Source organism: Protopterus annectens, chromosome 4.part0 (genome assembly GCF_019279795.1).
Source record: "Protopterus annectens isolate FY-2018-M chromosome 4.part0, PAN1.0, whole genome shotgun sequence".
Classification (NCBI taxonomy): Eukaryota; Metazoa; Chordata; order Ceratodontiformes; family Protopteridae; genus Protopterus; species Protopterus annectens.
This window is the reverse complement of record NC_056733.1, coordinates 1,052,109,243-1,052,130,695: the sequence shown is the minus strand read 5'-3', so window position 1 is coordinate 1,052,130,695 and position 21,453 is coordinate 1,052,109,243. Positions and strand designations below refer to the sequence as shown.

Genomic DNA, 21,453 nt, shown 5'->3' with positions numbered 1-21,453 from the left:
TTCTAACACTTGCTGTAATGGGCATTGAACACAAACATCCTTTTGCCATATTTGTCATAGGTGAACCCCCCCCCTTCAAAGTCTGTGAAATCTGCAACATCTGCAACAAGTGGAAAGGCTGCAGAAATACCTCATTAAAAAACTCACAGGCCTAAAGCAGATGACCTATGTTGACTGTCTAAAAAAACTCCAGCTATACTCTGTGGCATATTGTCTACTCAGAGGCGATCTCTGCTTAACATACAAGGCAATGTCAAACTCTGAGCTGTTGGACATGCTCCATTTAAAGAAATCCCAGTCCCTCAGAGCCACACACTCCAGGGATCTAAACCTTGTCACCACAATGAACCAAACATGCTGGAGGGATAGGTTCCTGGCCCAGAGACTCCCCATACTCTGGAATATACTGTACATACATGTCAATCAGAGCTCCTCCTTGGCCCTCTTCAAAAGGAACATTGACGACTGGATGAGAGATCTGAAATTTACCCCGGTGATCATGTCAGTCACCCTGATATACAGGGGTCCAGGAAAGTAAATATTGTGGGAAGAAATATCCAGGGAATTGTTATGGCTAGGCTTGTATAGGCACTAGGGCCGATAGCCTAGTACCAATATCTACCTATGAACCTATGAGCCTATGAACTTTCACTATCACAACATGGAAAGCCTCCTCCATGGGAAAATTGGGTCTAAAACTGATGTTAACCTAATGTTCAGATAACTTTACACCAGCAGAAAGAAGGACTCCACATTTTATACTAGTATCTGAAGACCGAGTTGCTCACAGCCTGGTTGCGCTAAAACGATGTGAGTCACTGTATTCCTCCCCAGAAATACAGGGACAGCTTTTTTTTTTCCTGAAGTACAGCTAGCTACCACTATACTGTTGCTCATTTCAGTCTTACTAAATGTAAATGACAGAAATTGTTTAAAAGCAGCGATACATTATATATTATATGACATTAGAAATGTGGTTGCAATAATACATAACTATTAATATGAGTGACTTAAATAGTGTTAAGAAGAAAATTTATTTTATCACCATGTATAATATTCTTAGTAATGAAATTATTAAGTTAGTATTTTATTTTTGGCCTATGCTATTTAAAGATAGTTTTTTTTACAAATGAGGCCACTGATGTCTTTTAAGAAGGGACCTAGTATTTCAGATATGTCAGTTCATAGCAAGCTCCAAATACCAGATGTATTGTGTTTCAGGCAAACCTTTTTGAAGGATACTTTTGTCTGTGGTAAATGTTCTATTTGTCCTTACATTGTGGATAGTTTTCCTAGAGTAAATGGACTTAATTTTAGCCTGAATCAAACTTTTACTTGTTTGAGTGTTGAGGGCGTATATGCTTTGAAGTGTCCCTGTAATAAATATTATATTGGGGAAACCCAAAGAATGTTTAAAACTGGATTTCAAGAGCATATAGGGGACCTAAAAATTGTAATTGTGATAATCCCTTTGCTATGAATTTTAGGAAACATCATTTTGGTAATTTTATATTACTTAAGAGTGCATGTTTTGGAAAAAAAATTCTGTTTGTATGGGTGAACTAACTTATAAGAGAAATTGCTGTAAAAACAGATTGTTTTTATTCTGAAATATAACACTGTTTCCACAGGGACTTAATACTGAATTTAATTGGAAGTATTCAATTAATTAATTGATAGTGCTGAATGTGTTAATTGTTTTATTACTTTGTGTATTTATTTGATGTGTTTTTGGTCTTTTATTCACTCCTTGAAGGCTTGTTGGCTGAGGCGCAAGAGTACAATAAATTCTGTGTATTTTATCTGTGGCTGTTGTTTTATTTTATTGATTTTTCAGAGTTGGTGGTTATCTACTAGTAAGATTTGTGGTCTACACTCTTGTGGGATTATTCTACTGAATTGCTGCTTCATTTAAACAGTTTTTTTCATTTGTTTATTTATTTATTGTTTTTGCTGTTATGACTGCAATTTTCTGCACTTTGAATTTCTAGTACTTCTGCATTTTATAGCATAGGCTAGATTCAGGCTTTCTTCATCTAGACTATTTGGTATCATTTGAGCGCTAACACCAGCCATTTTATATTACGAAGGCTCCCCTTCATGGCAGAAGTGTGCAACCATGGACTCATCTGAGCTGTGGATTGCTAGAATAAGGCCCAATCATAGGCTTTCCCTTTGGTTACTTTGTTTCAAATCATTTAACTTCACTTGTATTTAATGATTGTGTTTGCGCAGGTTTGCTCTCAGTTTACTGGAGCTGCTCAAAGACTGCACTGCTACCCTGCGAGCAGCTCAGTTTTGCGTTGTGAAGCACTGCTGCAGTTTTCTACCCCTACCCTCGATAGAATAGCAACTTTTTGTTAGTCTTACAGCAAAACCTGGTCCATCTAGCCCACTCCCAACTAGTTACAAGAGTATATACCTGCCATGATGGCTGGACAGTTTCCCAACATTTCTCCAGCCAGCCTGATTGACATGGCATCCTGCAGCAATGTAGGAATTGCCTCATGTATACTGACAATCATTTACTCCTAAAACAAACACATACAACATGTGAGAGATGTATCTATACTATAAATTTGGAATCAATACTCTCATAATAAGCCAGATATTAAACAGGCTGTCAGCAGACACACACACTTCACCTCTTGCACATAACAAGCTCACAACACATTAACCCACATACACAGACATTCTCACTAGAAGCCTACCTAAAGATCAGAGAAATCACAAGCGCAAACCTACTGCACACACTGCAGACCCAACAGAATTCACTATACATAATAATACACAAAATAGTGTCTCAGCAAATAAACCCCTAAGACAAAATGCCTCAAAAGCAAATATCTTGGTCATAGGCAACTCCATAGTGAGACACACAGATGTCCCCCTCACCAGGCTGGACAAGGAGAAGGTCATGGTCAGCTGCCTGTCAGGTACAAGGATCTGTCAGATCATGCACTCACTCAAGACTCTCAACAAGAAGTACCGTTATGACTCTGTCATAGTCCATGTTGCAATGAATGACTGGAAATGTACCTCAGTGTACTATATGAAGAGAGACATGACTGAGTTTTCAGATTATCTGTCTCAGGCAGGTGTGTCCCTAGCCCTAAGCATCATTCTACCTTCACCCAGAATGATGCCTCAATATAAACAAAAAATTATTGATTTCAACAATTTTCTTAGCTTCTGGTGTAAGTCCAGGGGGATCCAGTATCTGTCAGCTTGAGAAAATATGGTTGACAAACCATGCTGCTGTGCAAGAGATGGTCTTCACCCGTCACCTCTTGGCTTTTGGTTACTGGCAAAGGTACTTGCCTCCCCCCATAGCACCTTTTCAAGGCAATGTCATAACAACAAAATTCCTGATGTAAAGAAATCCTCTATAGACAAAACTCAAGGTTATGCTGAATAATGCTAGGAGTCTAAATCGGAAACTGCACTCACTAGAAACACTCCTTACCTTGGAAGATGCCGATGTCTTATCAGTCACAGAGACATGGTTGAAGGATGCAGAGAGCACTCAGACCATGCAAGGCTACAATGCCTTCCACATGTTCAGACCAAAAAACAAGCATGAAAGAACCAAAGGTGGAGGTGTATCCATTTTCATTAAAGACAAATACACAAAACTGGTCAGACAGTACAACTCCTTAGAGCTACTCCAAGTCCAACTAACTGTAGGTAAACCCCCCTTTGTTAGCTATAGGTACCCCACCATGAACCATAAGAACCACTCTGTCTACCTGGACCTACTTGAGTCACTCACTATGCAGCCAAACACATTTGTCATGGGTGATTTCAACTATCATTCCATTGATTGGGAGTCATACATGAGCACAAACATGCTTGCCCTATGGTTCCTGGACTTTTTAATAGAAATGCTCTGGAACAGATAATCTGCACACCCACAAGGGGCTTGAATTTCCTAGATGTAGTACTCACCAACATGGGGGGGGGGGGTCTCTGCACTACACCCTTTATGTTGCTCTCCCTGATAAGGTCTGATCATAAATCAGCCTCATTCGAAGTAACAATCATACCAGACACAGCATCAACAGCAAAAAGGATGAAACATTTCTCCAAAGCAAACTATAACCTCCTAAGCGATGTAATAAATAGTTTCAAACCCCCTGCTATGACTGTCAACAATGGCTCCTATAGAGGCGTGTACACAGATGCCCTGGATAAACACCTATACAAATGTAGACGCGGCTGTACCTGATCGGGTTAAAACAAGGTTCTCACAAAAAAACAAGTCAGCCTGGTGGACATCAAGCATAAATAGGTTATACAGCAAGGGGAAGAAACTAATGTCAAAGAACAAATGGGAACTGACTCAGCAGAGGAAGGACACCCTCCACAGCTTGATTAAGCAAATTAGATATCAAGTAAAGTCCTCTAAAGCCAATTACAAAGCTAAACTAGCATCCTTAGCTAAGGATAATTACAATGCATTATTTATCTATCTATGTCAGAAATCTAAAACGGAAGGCTCGGCTTTGTGCCGAACTTGTAATGGATGGTACCACTCATACTGACCGTGAAGACACCACCAATCTGCTAACAGGCAGATTTGGTACAAACTTCACCACCCTGTCCCTACCAGACATAACCCAAAGCATACCTTTCACCAGTCTTCTACCTAGTATCTCCAAACAGCAGGTCATAACAGAACTGTCCATAGCCAAAAACACAGCCTCTGTGGGACCAGATAACATCCCAGGCTGCTTACTAAATGGTCTAAAACAGGATACAAGTCTAAGTACTGGTTTTATCCCAGCAGAGTTGAAAATAGCAACAGTAATTCCCTTGCATAAAGGGGGTCGATCAACCGACTTTGGAAAGAATCATCATGGACCTTATCAACAAAGACATAGGTGACCTTCAAACTCTTGACCTGATGCAATTTAGCTTCGTTATAGGTTCATAGGTTCATAGGTTCATAGGTTGATACTAGGCTATCTGCCCTAGGGCATTTACAAGCCTAGCCAGAGTGTGTTTGGCTTTCGCCACCCTTCTTAGATTAGTTGACTGTGCCTCTATATAGTAGGTCACAGAAGATAGCCCATTTAAGGTTAGTTTACTGTGCCTCTGTCTAGCAGTGACACAGAAGAGATCCCAGGGGTAAATTTACGATCTCCCATCCAAACGTCAAGATTCTTCTTGAAGAGGGTCATTGAGGGGCTCTGTCTGACATGGATTGGAATTTTGTTCCAGAGTGAGGGGAGCCTCTGGGATATGAATCTGTCCCTCCATCATGTTCTATTTATTTCTGTGCTGAGGTTTAAGTCACTGGAGCGTGTAGTTCTGATGGATTTGGATTTCTTGAGATGGAGCATGTCCATTAATTCTGGGTTGGACATGGCTTTATACGTCAGGCACAGATCGCCTCTGAGTAGGCAGCAAGCAACTGAGTAGAGCTGGAGTTTCTTTAGCCTAACTGCGTAAGGCATCTGTTTGAGTCCCTTGATCCTCTTGGTGAGGTACTTTTGGGGTCTTTCTAGTTGTAGCAGGTGTCGGGTAAGGTACATCCCAAATGGGGCATTGTATTCAATTATGGGCCTGATGAGTGATGAGTAGAGGGGCACAATTACCTCTCTTGATCTAGATGTGAACCCCTTCGTGATAAGGTGGGCTATATAGAATGTCTTTCTAACCACTTTGGCAATGTGATTGTCAAAGGAGAGATTGCAATCTACTTGGGTCCCCAAATCCCTAATTACTTCTTCTGTACTTAATGGATTACTACCTATGTGGTAATTTGTGGGCACTTTGTTTTGCCCAAAGGGGATGACTATGCACTTTTTGGCATTTAGCTTTAGGCCATGGCTCTGGCACCAGTTATCCATCTCTGTGAGACCTTTTTGGTGGATGCTTGTGTCAGCAGGCGAGCCGATTATGGCCCCCAGTTTGCAGTCATCTGCAAACTTTGTCAGCCATAGTCCTCATGTGTTAGCCTGTACCTCAGAGAAATATATTCTGAACAAGAGAGGTCCCAGGACTGAGACTTGTGGGACACCACTTGTAACTGGTTTAGAGTCTGACATGGCACCTGCAATTCTGACCATGTGGGTTCTATCCCTAAGCCAGTTTGCAACCCATCTTGTGACATAGGGGTTGATATTTAAGCTGGTGGGCTTATTTATGATGCCCGAGTTGGGTATTGTATCGAAGGCTTTTGCAAGGTCAAGGTAGGCTGTGTGGACTACCTTCCCTTTGTCTATGGCCTTGGTGACTGTTTCAAAGAAATTGACCAGGTTCAAGAGGCAAGATCTGCCCTTAACAAAACCAAATTGGGTAGGATCCAGTGTTTGCAGGTTCCCAATGTCTTTGTTTATGAGTTCCATGATGATACGCTCCATAGCTTTGCAGACCAGGCTAGTTAGGCTTATAGGGCGATAGTTTCCGGGGTCCGTTATGGCACCACTTTTATGGAGTGGGACCACTGTTGCTGTACGCCATTCTTTGGGTACATATCCTGTTGTAAGGCTGAGACTGAACAGTGATTTTAAGTGAGGGTTCAGTTCTTCTTGGAGCTCATGTAAAACGCAGCCCAGGACACCGCCCGGTCCCATTGATGCTTTGTTTTTTGCTTTGGAGAGGGCAGCTCTCACTTGTGCATCTGTGATATCAGGGAGGCTACACTCTGTTGGGATAGTCATTTGCCCATTTGGAGGGGAGGGTTTCACTGAACCTGTCTGCCAGGATGTTGGCAATGTCTGTGGGTTCAGTGTATTTTTTGCCATTTTGCACTAAATCAGAGCATATCTGGGAGTTGCCACCCAGGTTCCTGACATAACTAAAGAAAGCCTTGTGATTATCTTTAGCATCTTGTGCAATTTTTCTTTCGAAGCTAGCCTTAGATGATTTTATGAGGGATCGTAGTTTCTTGCTAGTACTGATCAGAGTTGCCTTCCCTTTCAGGGATTTTGCTCTATCATGTAGTAGTTTCATCCTTCTGTTGTATAGCTTATTTATGGCTGGAGTCCACCAGACAGGTCTCCTGCCTTTGGAGGAGTGTGTCTTGGTTTTATTTGGGATAGCACGATCCATGCATTCCTGTAGGTATCCATAGAATGCGTTTGTAAAGGATTCTGCAGTTTGGGCCATATTTTCCACTGGCCCGGGGGCTTTGAAGGATTCCACCTTGGTTTTGAGAAGTGGGAGGTTTGCTTTTGAGAAGTTTTTGATGGTGGTTTCCATTACTGGGGGTGGGGATGGGATATGGATGTCCATAGTGATTAATTTATGGTCAGAGCTTACCAATGAGGGGTATACCTCTGGTATGGAATATAGAGTCCCCATGTTGGTGATGATCAGGTCCAATATGTTTTCCCCTCTTGTGGGAGTGGTGACCAGTTGTTTCATAGCATTTGAGTTTATAAATTCTAGGAACCGTTGGGCTAGGGAGTTGGGGCTTGAGTAGTGTTCCCAGTCTATGTTTGGGTAGTTAAAGTCACCCACTATAATGGTGTTTGGAGAGATCTTCATATTCTCCAGTGTCTTCAGGAAGGCCGAGTAGGGTTTCTGAGTTTGGGAGGGTGGTCTGTAGCAGGCTATAAACTGGAAGGCAGTTTTGGCCACTGTTAGTTGCACATGGATGGTCTCAGATGCTTCGTGCAGTGCCACCAGCCTAGAGGTATGGGTATCTTTGATGAATATGGATACTCCCCCTCCTCTTGTGGTTCAGTCCGAGTTTTGGAGCCGAAAAGCATGGTATGAGGTATAGCCTGGTAGTGCTGGGGTGCTCTCAGGAGTCTTGAACCAGGTTTCTGTTACTGCACAGATATCGATATTCTCCATACTGAGGAGAGCCTCAAGTGCGTGCATCTTGAGGTTTAGACTTCTGGCGTTGAGCAGCATTACCCTTAGTTTCTTTTTCCTTGTGTTGTCTAAGGAGGTGGGTTTGTCTTTTGAGCCTTGCCTAAAAAAGGCACTATGGGGGTGGCAAGAGCCTTGGCCAGTATTTGAAAACCCAGGGGTGACAGGTGCAAGCCGTCCCTAGTGAAGCAACATGGCTTGTCAAGCATGTCATCCCAGGCTGACAGACACTGGATCCCCTTTGAGTGCCACCAATACTTTAGCCAATTGTTGAAATTGATCATTTTGTCTTTATACTGTGGTATCATTCTTGGTGAGGGTAAGATGCTACTCAAGGTCAGGGTCATGCCGGCCTGGGCCACATGATCAGAGAGCTTCTCTATGTCTCTTTTCATGTAATACAGGGAGGTACATCTCAGGTCATTCACACCAGCATGGACAATGACGGAGTCATATTTGTACTTGCTTTGGAGTGACCTGAGTGCTTGTGTTATGTGGCAGATCCTGGCACCTGACAGGCAGCTTACAGTGACCTTCTCCTTGTTCAGCCTGGTGAGAGGGACGTCAGTGTGTCTGGCAATAGAGTCACCTATTACAAGTGTATTAGGTGTGTTGTTTAGCCTTAAGGGCTGTGACTGTGTGGCACACTGACTTTGTGAACTATGTGTTACGTGGGTATTGTTGTGGGGTTTTGGGTTAAGGGTAGATCATGCTTATTGAACCTGGTGGACTACTTTGAGAATGTCACCAAAGTCCTATATTAAGGCAAAATGGCACTTACAGCCTATATTGACTTAACCAAGACTTTTGACACAATCCCCTACTTAGGCATCATTGAGAAAATTAGCCAGCTGGGAATTAACCCATATGTCACTAGATAGGTAGCCAGCTGGCTCACCAACAGAGCGCATACAGTCAAAGTTGGGGATTCTACCTCTACCAGCAGTACAGTTACCAGTGGTATACCACACGGCCCCCTACTCTTTGGAATCTATTTCTCAGAAGTCCAGGTGAAAATAGATGGCTTGTGGCTTACCAGATATCCTGATGACTGCAAATTGGATCCAATCATTGGGTCCCCAACAATGTTGACATACTACAAAAAGGACTTACACAGACAAATGATTGGTGCCAAAGCCAAGGACTTATACTAAATGCAAAAAAAAATGCATTACCATCCTTTTTATCAAAGGGGAAGTCAGTGCAAATCACAATATTAACAGTACCCCCCTTAGCTCAAATCCTATGATGAGAGATTTGGGAACACAGGTTGATACCAACCTTAACTTTGATCACCATGTGTCCACAGTGGTAAGGAAGGCCTTCTATGTTGCACATCTCATAAGTAAGGGCATTGCATCCAGAGCTAAGGATGTTATAACTCCTCTGTACTCAACCCTCATCAGACCACTAATGATGTACAACGAGAACCTTCTGTATGTGCTTCACCAGACACGTGCAGCAGCTGAAGAGACATCAAAGGTTTCTCACCAAGAAAATTTAGGGCCTTCAACACATGACCTACATGGATAGACAGAAGGCCCTGTCACTGCACTCTGCATCTTATAGGCTCTAGAGAGGCAACTTGTGCCTGGCCTTCAGAGCAGTCTTGGACCCTGACCTAATGGAAATGGTGGACATCCGATGGGACAAGATTCACGCACTCTAGGGATCTTAATCTAGCCTGTGACATTAACAGGACATGCTGGAGAGACAGATATGTCTCCCAGAGATTGCCACTCCTCTGGAACAAACTCCCAATTCACATAAAACAGAGCTCCTCAATTAATCTATATAAGCATAACTTAGACAATTGGAGGGGAGACCATAAATTTCCTCTGGGAGTGTTATCTATGTCCCACTTGGATACGGGTAGTCGGTGCAGATTATAGATTCGCACTGCAAATATAGACAATACAACTTGGTCAATAAGAGAACAAAGGTATACCATGGCTAGGCTTATAAAGGGCCTATAGGACCAATAGCCTAGTAACCTCCTATGTAATCAATAAGGATGATGCAATCAGGCATCTAGAAAGTAGGCAAGATGGGGTAGGAAGTTACTGAAGGAAATTAACAAAGGATCCAAGGTTTGGGGAGCAAATAACTAAAGAGGGAAATGCAGCAGAGTGGGATGAGGCCAAGCAGAAGCTTGGATTTCAGTTTAGAGACGACCTTCCCCTATTAGGGACTGAAGTCAGGATATAGGTAAAGAAAAATATATACAGGACAACTAAGCAAAAGGCCAACTTTGGTAGAGTTTTTAGCTGAGGGCTAAAGCACAAGCTGTAGTTAACAAAACGATCATTAATAAGGCATATAAAATATGTGACAATTATAAGAATTAATCAGATGAGATCAGAAAAGGATAGGAAGACAGACAAGAATGGCAGTTTACAATGAATGCAGAATAATTTTCAGGAGAAACAGCGAGGTTAATGGAAGGCACGAAATGAGCAATTTATGTCACTTTGGAGTGACTGATAATTGTTAAAAACAAAACATATATTTATAATTCAGGAAAAATTTTCTTTGCCCAGGGAATCATTAAAGAGCCTAGCATGAACTGGCCCTTCTCCCATGACATGCCCATTTATTATTCAGAGAATTGTTATTTGTGACGTGGTAAACAGCTGGTTATGTTAAGCAGTGACATTCCCTCCCCAGTCTCACACACACACACACACACACACACACACACACACACACACACACACACACACACACACACACACACACTCACATTCATATAGGCAATTTAGAGCATTACCATTCAGATAATGTTATCAGCATGTTAGTTACAGTTACTTACACAACAGAACACAATATGTACAGTGGCAACAAACATACCCCTTCCAACCTATTTTTGAAGATACCCCACAAGTATCCATATTGTCTGAGGCCCCATTTGGCTGAATTGGTGGTAGCTCAAGAGGATGTAAAAGATCCCACGGCACCAATTGAAATGAGTAGCGGAAGTTCACTACTGCCCTGGCTAACTCTACTCGGTATGAATACTGGGTTTATACTGTAAAGTCGAACACTTACCTTATCGAATACCTAAACGTTGACCTGTCATCATCGAACCGCATAAACCCCGAACGCCCTAAACTGCAAAATTTAAAAAGTCAAACTGTCATACTTGTCCCACCCCACCGCCCGCTACATACTACCTACACAAACAAACCAAATAAACCACATACATACACTAACCAAAACCCTACTTCTAATCCTAAACTAAACCATATTTCTAACCCTACACTAAATCTTACATATACCACCATATATGCACTTAACTTTACCCACACCCTAACCCTAACCCTAAGGTCCATAACTATTGCACACTTACCTTAAAAAGCTAAACCCAAACAAACTAAATAATCCACACACATACACTTAACAATACCCTACACTAAATCTAACATACATTATCATCTATGCACTTATCTTAACTCGCACCCTAACCCTAAGGTCCATAACTATCGCACACTTACCTTATGGAGCTATACCGCAGAAGGCCAACCATGCCAATTAGACATTTCTGCTTTCGCTCTTCTTGACGATCAATGTTTTTGCGGTTCAATGATGATGGGTCGACGTTTAGGTATTCGATAAGGTAAGCGTTCGACTTTACAATATAGACTCATGAATACTACCTCAGGTCTCCATTAAAAGGACACCATTGGTCTAGTGGAACTAACCTGGTCAGAAATGTATAGCTAAATAAATGTAGTGTTTACAAGCCTTCCAGCTGCTACTTAGAGCCAAAAAATATACTCCTCCTAATCACCATCAAATACAGCACAAAACCAAGTAATCGCCTATTTACCAAAATTAGCATAGAAAATATAACTCGTAACAAAACTAGTCAGGGTAGTGATAGACTAATAACTCATAACAAAACTAGTCAGGGTAGTGATAGACTAATAACTCATAACAAAACTAGTCAGGGTAGTGATAGACTAATAACTCATAACAAAACTAGTCAAGGTAGTGATAGACTAATAACTCATAACAAAACTAGTCAGGTTAGTAATAGACTAGCAGCTACAGCTGATGATGAATACATCCACTATGTAACAAGAAGAAGAACAACAAAAATAAAGCTATGCAAACTAAAACCGTATTTAACTCATGCCTTGTCAATACTAACCAACCTTAAACCTGTCAAATCCACAAGTTGAACAAACTTACAGCAATGTAGTAAAATATGTATCAAATCTTCCAAACATAACATATAATTCCCCAATAATAAATGAAATTAGATGGTTTTAGCCACAAAATAACCTAACGCTCACAAAAATCAAAGTTATTAACAACATACTACATAGTTCTTCAAATATCTTATGATACAAGATCTTGTCAATCCTCTTAAAATGACTGCAGTCAGAAGTGTCAAGTGACACAACAGCCAGAACACTTGCCTTTGATATTGGAAGCTAAGATGGCTATGGGCTCTAATCCCACTACAGGTGACGGGATTGCTGGCATTGCAACATTAGGTGGGGGTGATGAGTAGTGCACTCTGGAGTGTGTTGCCCTTCAGATGAAATGTTAAAATGAGGTCAGAGCTCAGATGGATATGAAGTTCCTACTCTTGAAAAGAGTAGGGGAAGTTCCCTGATATCTTGGACAAATTTTAACTAGTTGTAGAAATACCACCTCGGGTCTTCCATGCCAAGTTGTTGGTAGGATTATAGGAGACTCTGGGATATTTGACAAAAGGGCTAACTTAATGGCACAAGGTTGAGGTTTGAGACTGACCCTGGTTAGTAGCTAAGTTGTGGTGTTGTCTGTAAGCATTGGGTGTTCGGAGTAGAGCAGGGGGAAGTTCAGTGGGTATGGGGGAGATTTGGGTGCCGAATACAATTGGTACATTACTGTTGAAGGATCATTCATGGCATGACTGATCATTAATAAAAAAAAAATTGGAAGGGGTAGATGAATAGAAGTTAATACTGTGATATTGAAAGCGGGGGGGGTAAAGGAGGACGTAGATTGGGGAAGGATGGTTATGGAGAATGATTACTAATTATTTCTGGTTTCAATAATAATTGGAAGTGACATTGTTGAAGGAAAGATGGGCTAAAAGCCTAGCACAGGTAGAATAGTTGCTCAAGGAAGCAGATAAGCCAGTGGATGCAGCCCCTACCCAGTGAGCCTGCTTGCAATAAAAGTGGCCATAAGAAACAGGAGGAGATGAATCAGATGGTGACTGGAGCTGGAGGAAAATGACCTAGACATTGAGGACAGCAAGGGCAATGAGTCATGCAGTATTGCCAATAGATCCCCAAACATTTATAGGTAATAATGGAATTATACAATAAATGTTAGGGGAAAATGTTTCTGGGGTGGACTAGGTAGCTAAGCAGTTAAGTAGCCTGGAGACAATATAGTACGAATTTACTGAGGTTTGAGGAACAGGTTCAAGAGGTGAGAAGCCAGGTTGGGGCAGTCATCAGGGACAAGGGTATAGCTACACTGGAGCCAGCAAGTGAGTATGTGGTGTGGCAGGATGCCTCAGTAATGAAGGTGTGTTAAGTTCCTGTCCAGGTGAGTGGTTAGCTACTTAGTCATTTTTGGTGGGGGGGGGGGTCAGAGGATTTTACTACCCTACACATTGCCATGACAGTTAAAGAAAAGATCTGGAGGGGAGACAATGTGTCCATCTTTGATCTGATTGATGTGGCTGGAGTGCAGCAGTTAGCAGAGGGAGACACTATGGGACAAAGGACTTGTTGACAGCTTTAGTGACTTTGGACAGGAGGAGACAAGGACAATTTAAATCTTGAACTTGGGATAATTGCATCCTGGATTTCAAGTATTACATGGCAATAATATGGGAGAAGGATGTGTCACAGGTTTGCCATTGTTGGATTATTTTCTTACTGTTTGTGATGCTCAATGGCTGTGTGCAGGTAATGCACAGATGTGGTATGATTAGCTTTTCTGGAAGAGGAAAGCTGTAGATAAGCCATTACATTGGGAGGTTAGGTATGCTGATATATGGTTAGCAACTATGTTTCACATTGCAGAGGGTCAGGTGAGGTATGCAAAGGAAATAGGTGATAGGCCTGGGACTTGTTGGTCCTTCAATTAAGGTGTGCTTGGCCAGTCTCTCACTTTGCACACATCTGCTCCACTTGGGGAGGAACACATGCAACTCATAAATGTCAGCATAAAGACAGAAGGGCTGGACAGTCAACTTTGACATTTCAGGAGCCAGTGGTCAATCAGGGCAGAGTCAAGACAGTCTTCTGAGGGCAGAGGGGTATGGCCCCTTTTGTGGAATGTCGCGTAAACCAGTGATCTCATTCTGCCATTAGGGTAGCTGCTTTGGAGCTACCATTGGTAGGTTTCCCAAAACCTGAGATGGCAAGAGAAGTTAAGGAAGAATTTAAGCAAGGTTCTCCAATTAAACCTGTGGTTGGGGGAAATGATAAAGTTTGTTGGAAATCGAGGTCCACTAAAAGACAGCAGCAGCTTTTGCAGTTATTGGAGAATAAAGAGGTTGCAGCTAAATAGGTTTTGGGCCCATTTCTAAAACCACCTTACTATGTGTACAGAGTGTCCCCTCAAGGCTTGATGCCCAAAGGGAAACCAGGTGAATTTTCATTAATTCATCATTTTTCATTTCCAAAAGGGGAATCAGTTAATAATTACATTTCTCAAAGAGGTGCAAAAGTTGAATATGCATAACTGGATGATGCTATCAGACTAATTACTACATTTAGGGATCCCTGGCTAGTGAAGCTTGATGTTGAGGCACCATTTCATTAATTGATGGTCTGGCCAGTTGTTTGGCCTATGTTGGGTATGTCTATCAATGGTCAGTTTTATTTTAATAAGGCTATGCCAATGAGCTATGCTGTTGCATGATCTACATTTGAGAAATTTAGCTGTGTGTTGGAATGGATTTGGCAACAGTGCATGGGTGATTGGGGGGTTCAGGGTACATTATTTAGATGTTTTTTTTTTTTGTTGATAGTGGAAAATGAAGCAGGTGCTTTGGAGAGTTTGTTGGTTACCATAGCTGTATGTGACAAGCCAGGTATTCAGTTAGTGACAGTCAAGTTAGAAGGTGCAAGTAAATCTGTAGAATGTTTGGTTTATCACTGCATGTGCAGCATGCGGCATATTTTGCTTACCTCAGAAGAAGTTGTTGAAGCGTCAAGAGAAGATCGGTTGGGTACAGTTAAAAGAGAAGGTTAGAACAAAAGACATGGAATTACTGGGGTGTTTGAACTTTGCATGTATAAGCATTGCCCTGGATAGGACCTGTGGTAGATAGATTGACAACTTATTAGAAGGGGGGGGCATAGGGGTAGGATAAGCATCATTGGGTGAGAGTTTTGAAGTTGTTCAAAGAGGGCTTGACTCTCTGGGTAACTTTTTGGGATAGTTTTAAAGGAGTGTCATTTTGGCTGAAGGAATGGGTGACACATGATGATTTGAGTTTGTTTACAGATACAGCAGGGACTAATGGTATGGAAGTATACATTGAAGGTGAGTGATTTGTGGCTAGATGGCTGGAAAAGTGGCCAAGTGAGTGGTGGAAGGACATTGACCTTTTGGAGATCATGCCAATTTGGATTGCAGCAGTTGTGTGGAAAGCAAAGTTAAGAATTAGAAGGGTGATGTTTTTTCTCAGGTAGCAACACAGTTGTACATGTTTTGGCTAAGAAGATGGCTAAGTAATCAACTTTATATTCTCACAAAGTATGTACTGGGCAGGAACAATGATGTAGTTGACAGTCTGTCTCAGTTTCAGTTTTCCAGGTTTCAGTTGCTAGCACTGTAGGGAAAAACAAGTGTTGCTTCTAGAAAAGGTTTGGAACATTGAAAACCTATAGCTAGATAGTTAATTCAGTAATCTTGGACTGGGTCCACCTGGAAGAAATAAAACTTTGCATTAGCCTTGTTTTCATTGGGTCTATATTACAAGATCGAAACTTTAGTTATTTGAATAATAATTGCAATATTGAAACCTGAAAATGTCGAACGGCCGATTCAACACAGGGAAACACCTCCCTTGGCTATGTGGATTATGCCCTTTTCTCCAATTTAGAGCGATCTCGGTGTTGGTATATTTCATTAGGGGGGTGTGGGAGCAAAGCCCCCCCACATTGGTGGGGTGGGGGGAAAAACCCCCTACTTGATTTGGGATTTAAAGTTTTTTTTCTGATGCAGCCAAGGGAAGTGTTTTCCTGGGTTGAAACGACCATTCAACATTTTCAGGTTTCGATATTACAAGATCAATGTTTAGTTATTCGATTAACTAAAGTTTTGATCTTGTAATATAGACCCTTTTCATCATTTGTGTGCTAGTTGCTATTAAAGGATAGGAAGTGGACAGTGGAGTTGGTGATGAGATATATAGTGCACAAGTGATGTTTGGGAGTAGGCAGTCAGAACAATCAAAGTTCATTTCACAAATATGAGTGCTGTGGCTTGGTTGGTTGGTATGTTTGGAGGACCTGAAGGAAGTATGGCTAATGTCAAGAATGTTGGAAGGTTGGTGTCACTCGTCCCTCCCTAACATAGACGACTAACAGGCGGGGTAGTTTGTTTAGATGCTTTATTACATAGAAACACATCAGGATGGATAGCAGCATCATAAAATATAAATGAACTGATTAATAGACAGACCTTACATACATACATGCTTATATCTCAACAATTTACTACAAAATGGCAGTCAGACTCGCACTTGCTCAGTATTTATACACTTGTGCAAGCCCTTGGATAGCTTCTTAAAGATACATACACACACATTAATCTACAGATGGGAAAGGATAAGAAGGACCAAATAGGATGGAAAGTTTCCTATGATAAAGCCTATTCTGAGAGTGTTATTAAAACATTTGTGTTTGGTGTCAAAACAGTTGTGAGAATGTACTACTTAGGCAGTAGTGGAACTTTTGAGGTCATTGTTGTGGAAAGATAAATGTGTTACAGATGTTATAGTGTTAATCTGGGTTTCTAAGACTGACCAGGTAGGGGGAGGCTGACAGGTTGATTTGTCGAGGGATATGGAAAGATTATTGTGTCCAGTAGCCTGGATCAGACAGTTAAAGAGATGTTGTGGGAGGCAGACTGAGGATATTGTATTTTATGCAGGTCATACCTCTTAGCTTCCTAGTGTGAGAAATCTGCACAAAGCCTAAAATAATGCAGGGACAAAGGCCCAAAAATAGAGACATATTTTCAATATTCATAGGATCATATGAGATTACTAGGCAATCGATCCAGAGGTCATTTTAAGCCTAGCCACTTCAACCCAATATAATACTGTAAAAGTACTAGTCAATACCCATGATTGTATTTAGTGATATCTGCCCATGTCCATGATTGTTGTGGGCGCTATCACCAGTAAGAATTTATGGTGCCCCATGCACTCGTCCAGGTTCCTCTTGAACAGTGTCATGGAGGTGCTCTGTTTCACATGAATTGGTAGCCTGTTCCAAAGATATGGTAGTCTCTGAGAGATGAATCTGTCCCTCTAGCAAGTCCTATTTAAGTTGCAGGCCATATTTAAGTCCCTGGAATGGGTAGCCCTAGATCCATTTGATTTACAGATATGCAATAAATTCATTAGGTTTGGGTCTTGGATTGCTCTGTAGGCCAGGCCTAAGTCTCTCATAAGAAGTCTATGTGACAGGGACTTTAGTCGGTCTATATAAGGCACATGCTGGAGGCCCTTGATCTTGTTTGCCAGAAACTTCTGAGGTCTCTCTAATTGCTGTAGGTGCTTAGTACCGTACATACCGAATGGGGCATTATACTCAGTTATGGGCTAGATAATTGCTGAGTAGAGGAGGGGTTATAACTTCTTTTGCTCTCAAGGGGATGCCTTTACTGATCAACTGAGCTATGTGGAAAGCTTTCCTTACAATGGTAGACACATGGTGGTCAAAGTTAAGGTCTCAGTCAACCTGTGATCCCAGGTCCCTTACCACTGCATGGGTTCTTAGGTTATTTTTGTTGATTTATAGTATGAAGGGACATTGCTTGTGCTGAAGGGAATGACGATGCATTTCTTTGCATTCAGTTTGAGACTGTGACTAATACACCAGTAGTTGGTCTGTGTGAGACTCTCCTGGAATATACTGACATCCTTTGTGGATTCAATGATTGCATCTAGTTTGCAGTCATTTGCAAAATTGGTCAGCCATGACCCTTTAATTTTGACCTGAACTTCTGAGAAGTACATACCAAACAGTAGGGGGCCCAGCATTGACCCTTGTGGCACCCCGCTGGTAACAGGTCTGCTGATTGCTATGGAGTCACCCACTTTGATAGTGTGTGTCAAGCTTGTGAGCCTGTTAGCAACCCATCTTGCAGTGAAGGGGTTTGCATTGAGTTTGCTAAGTTTATCAGTACTGCCTGAATGTGGGATTGTGTTTAAAGCCTCTTCCATGTCATGGTATACTGTCTGGTAATGCCTGACTATGGGATTGTGTGGAAACCCTTTTCCATGTCATGGTATACTGTCTGTACAGATCTTCCATCATCAATGGCCCTGGTCACACTGTCAAAGAAATCCACCAGATTTAACAGGCAGAATCTGCCCTTCACAAAGCTGAATTGGGTAGGATCCAGGGTTTGGAGGCCACCTATGTCTTTATTTATGAGGTCCATAATAATATGCTTCATGGTCTTACAGATGATGCTGGTCATACAAATGAGGCTGGTCAGGGTTATGAGTCTGTAATTCCCCAGGTCTGTTGCTAGGCCACCTTTGTCGAGGGGAATAACTGCAGCTATTCTCCATTCCACAGGAAAAAAGCCTGTGGTTAGGCTATGATTGAAAAGGGTATTTAGTGGTGATGCTAGTTCATGTTTTAACCTGTTTGGAAGACAGCCTGGGAAGTCATCTGGTTCCACAGAGGCCATGTTCTTTGCCTTGGACAGGGCCTTGAGGACCTGTTCTTCTGATATGCATGGTGGGGGGAAGTTTTTGGGAGGGCTTTTTGTCACCAAACCTATCCACTAGCAGGTTTGATATCTCTTTGGGGTCAGTGTGTGTGATACCATTGGCCACCAGTTCTGCACATGCTTGGGTCTTATCCTTTAGGTTATGTATATAACTGCGAAAGGCCTCATGGTTATCCTTGGCAGTACTTGCTAGGTTTCTCTCAAAGGAGCTCTTGGATGACTTGATAAGTGTCTTATTTGCCTGTTAATGCTGAGGAGGGGGCTTTTCTATTATTGGGTCCTTGTCCTTGTTTTCTTGGACAGCAACTTTTTCCTTTTATTGTATAGTTTGTTGATGCTGGAAGTCCACCATGCTAGCTTGATTTTACTTGGGGCTCTAGCTTTGATTCTATCTGGTACAGCCGAGTTTATACACTTATGCAAGTGTTTGTACAGGGCATTAGTGCAAGCTTATGCATAGTTACCACTTTCAGCTTGGGGTGGAGCTTGGAATGCATTTATACCTTCACCTAGGAGGGTATAGTTTGCCTTGGTTATATATTTTAGTCTGATTTCTCTGTTTGTGTGTTCTGGTGTTAGTGTCAGTTTGAAGGTGACTTAGTTGTGGTCAGTTTTAACTAATGAGGGTCCAAAAGTTGCAACAGTGCACCTGTTTGGCATGGTGGTGAAGGCCAGATCCAGAATATTTGTTCCTTTTGTCAGGGTATGAGCAATTTGCTGCAGGGCATTTGAATTCACAAAGTCAGGGAACTTTTGTGCTAGTGAGTCTGGGTTAGAGTAGGTTTCCCAGTTGATGGTAGGATAATTGAAATCCCCCATAACCAGTGTGTTGAGTAAAATTTGGACTGTCTTCAGTTTGGTTAGTTAGGCATCACGGGTGTCATGACCCATGAAGGGGGATCTATAACTGGCTAAGACTTGAATAGGGGTCTTATCCACTGTAACCTGGACCTGGAGTAACTCCATGGAGTTGTCCAGTCTAACCAGATGGGAGGTGAATGTATCTCTAATACAGATTGAAACACTGACTCTTTTGGTTTTTACATGTTTGTTTTGCAATCTAAAGGTGTAGAAATCATTGCAGCCTTGCAGGGCTGGGGTACTCTCTGAGGCCTTAATCCAGGTTTTTATGACTGCACAGACATCTACATCTTCTAGTGTTAGAAATCTTTCCAGGGAGTGAAGTTTTTGGTTTAAGCTCCTAGCATTTAGCAGCATGACCTTTATTTTGTTCTGATTGGTTAATTCCACATTGGTAATGTTGTTTTCAAGACAATGGAGGAAGCAAGAGCCTTTGCCAGCAGCTGAAAGCCTGGGAAGCCATGGTCAACAAACCTCGCTGTTTTGCCAGGTTCAAACCGTCTCTGGCAAAGCAGCGAGGTTTGTCAACCATAGCTTCCCAGGCAGACAGGTACTGGATCCCCTTGGAATGGCACCAAAAACCAAGCCAATTATTGAAATCAATAATTTTTTGTTTATACTGTGGCATCATTCTAGATGAGTGTAGTATACTGCTCAAGGCTAGGGACATACCTGTCTGGGACACCTATTCAGAGAGCTCAACTGTGTCTCTTTTCATATAGTCCAGTGAGGTATGTCTCAGGTCATTCACACCAACATGAACTATGACAGAGTCATAATGGTACTTGTTGCTGAGAGACACGAGTGCATGTGTGATTTGATGAATCCTGGCAGCAGACAAGCAGCTAACTGTGACTTTCTCCTTGTCCAATCTGGTCAGTGGGACATCCTTGTGTCTCACTATTAAGTCTCCAATGATGAGAAAACTTGTTTTTTGAGTGTTACACCTTATGAGCGTGGTAGGTCAGACACTGGTGTTGGTATGTGTCATGGGTGCTCTGGAGACTGTGTTAGCTGTAGCAGACTTGTGTTTTGAAAGTGTCTGATGTTTTGGTAAGTTTTTTGAGAGAACCTCCATGTATCTGGATTTAAGTTTTTGATGCATACTATGTGTTTGAGTAGTGGTATTTGTGTGAGTAGTGGTACTACAGTATGTGAATATGTAGTGGTGGGTAAGTTGAAAACCTTTTCTGTCTTAATGTTTTGAGTGAGAGAGAGCATGTATTCTAGGTTCTTGGTGAAAATACATCTCACAGTCTGTACTAGATTGTGTTATTAGTAGATGGTTGTCTGTGTACATGAGGCAATTGCTACACTGCCTCAAGAGACCCAAGTCAACAAGCTTGGCAGGAGAAACAAGGGCAGTCCAGCTGTCCATAATGTTAGGTTGAAGACTGATGTTATGAGGGGTGGATTTTCAGAAACGATTACAGAGGAGCTTGGTGAATGGATATTTCTGTCTCGGTATTAAAGGAAAATTTGTTGAATTTAACTGTCAGCTTTGGTACACAACTGTGCAGTAGTGTGTGGTGCTGTGCAACATGCAAATAAACAGAAACCTGCTCAGATGCAGGGTCTAAATACCAGAAGCTAAAACTTGAAAAAAAAATCTCTTACAAAATTCAAAAGGACCAATGAGGATGCTTATTCCAAGCCTTAGACTGGCCTTCCTTTACAAGTCAGATCCAAATCAACACAATTCTCTCACAAAAGTGCAGATAGGCCCCTTCCAATCCAAGATGGCCTGGAAAATGTGCTCAGAACAAACCACTACAAACAGTTCCAGAAGCAGCAGGCCTAGATCAAGACTGTGCTACAGCTACTAGC

At 41.8% G+C, this 21,453-nt stretch overlaps 1 protein-coding gene across 1 annotated transcript in view; it reads right to left on the bottom strand.

The window, feature by feature from the left end:
* The window catches only part of SPOCK1 (SPARC (osteonectin), cwcv and kazal like domains proteoglycan 1), a 2,429,073-nt gene that overhangs the window by 1,290,510 nt on the left and 1,117,110 nt on the right, over positions 1–21,453 (bottom strand). The window lies entirely within an intron of this gene.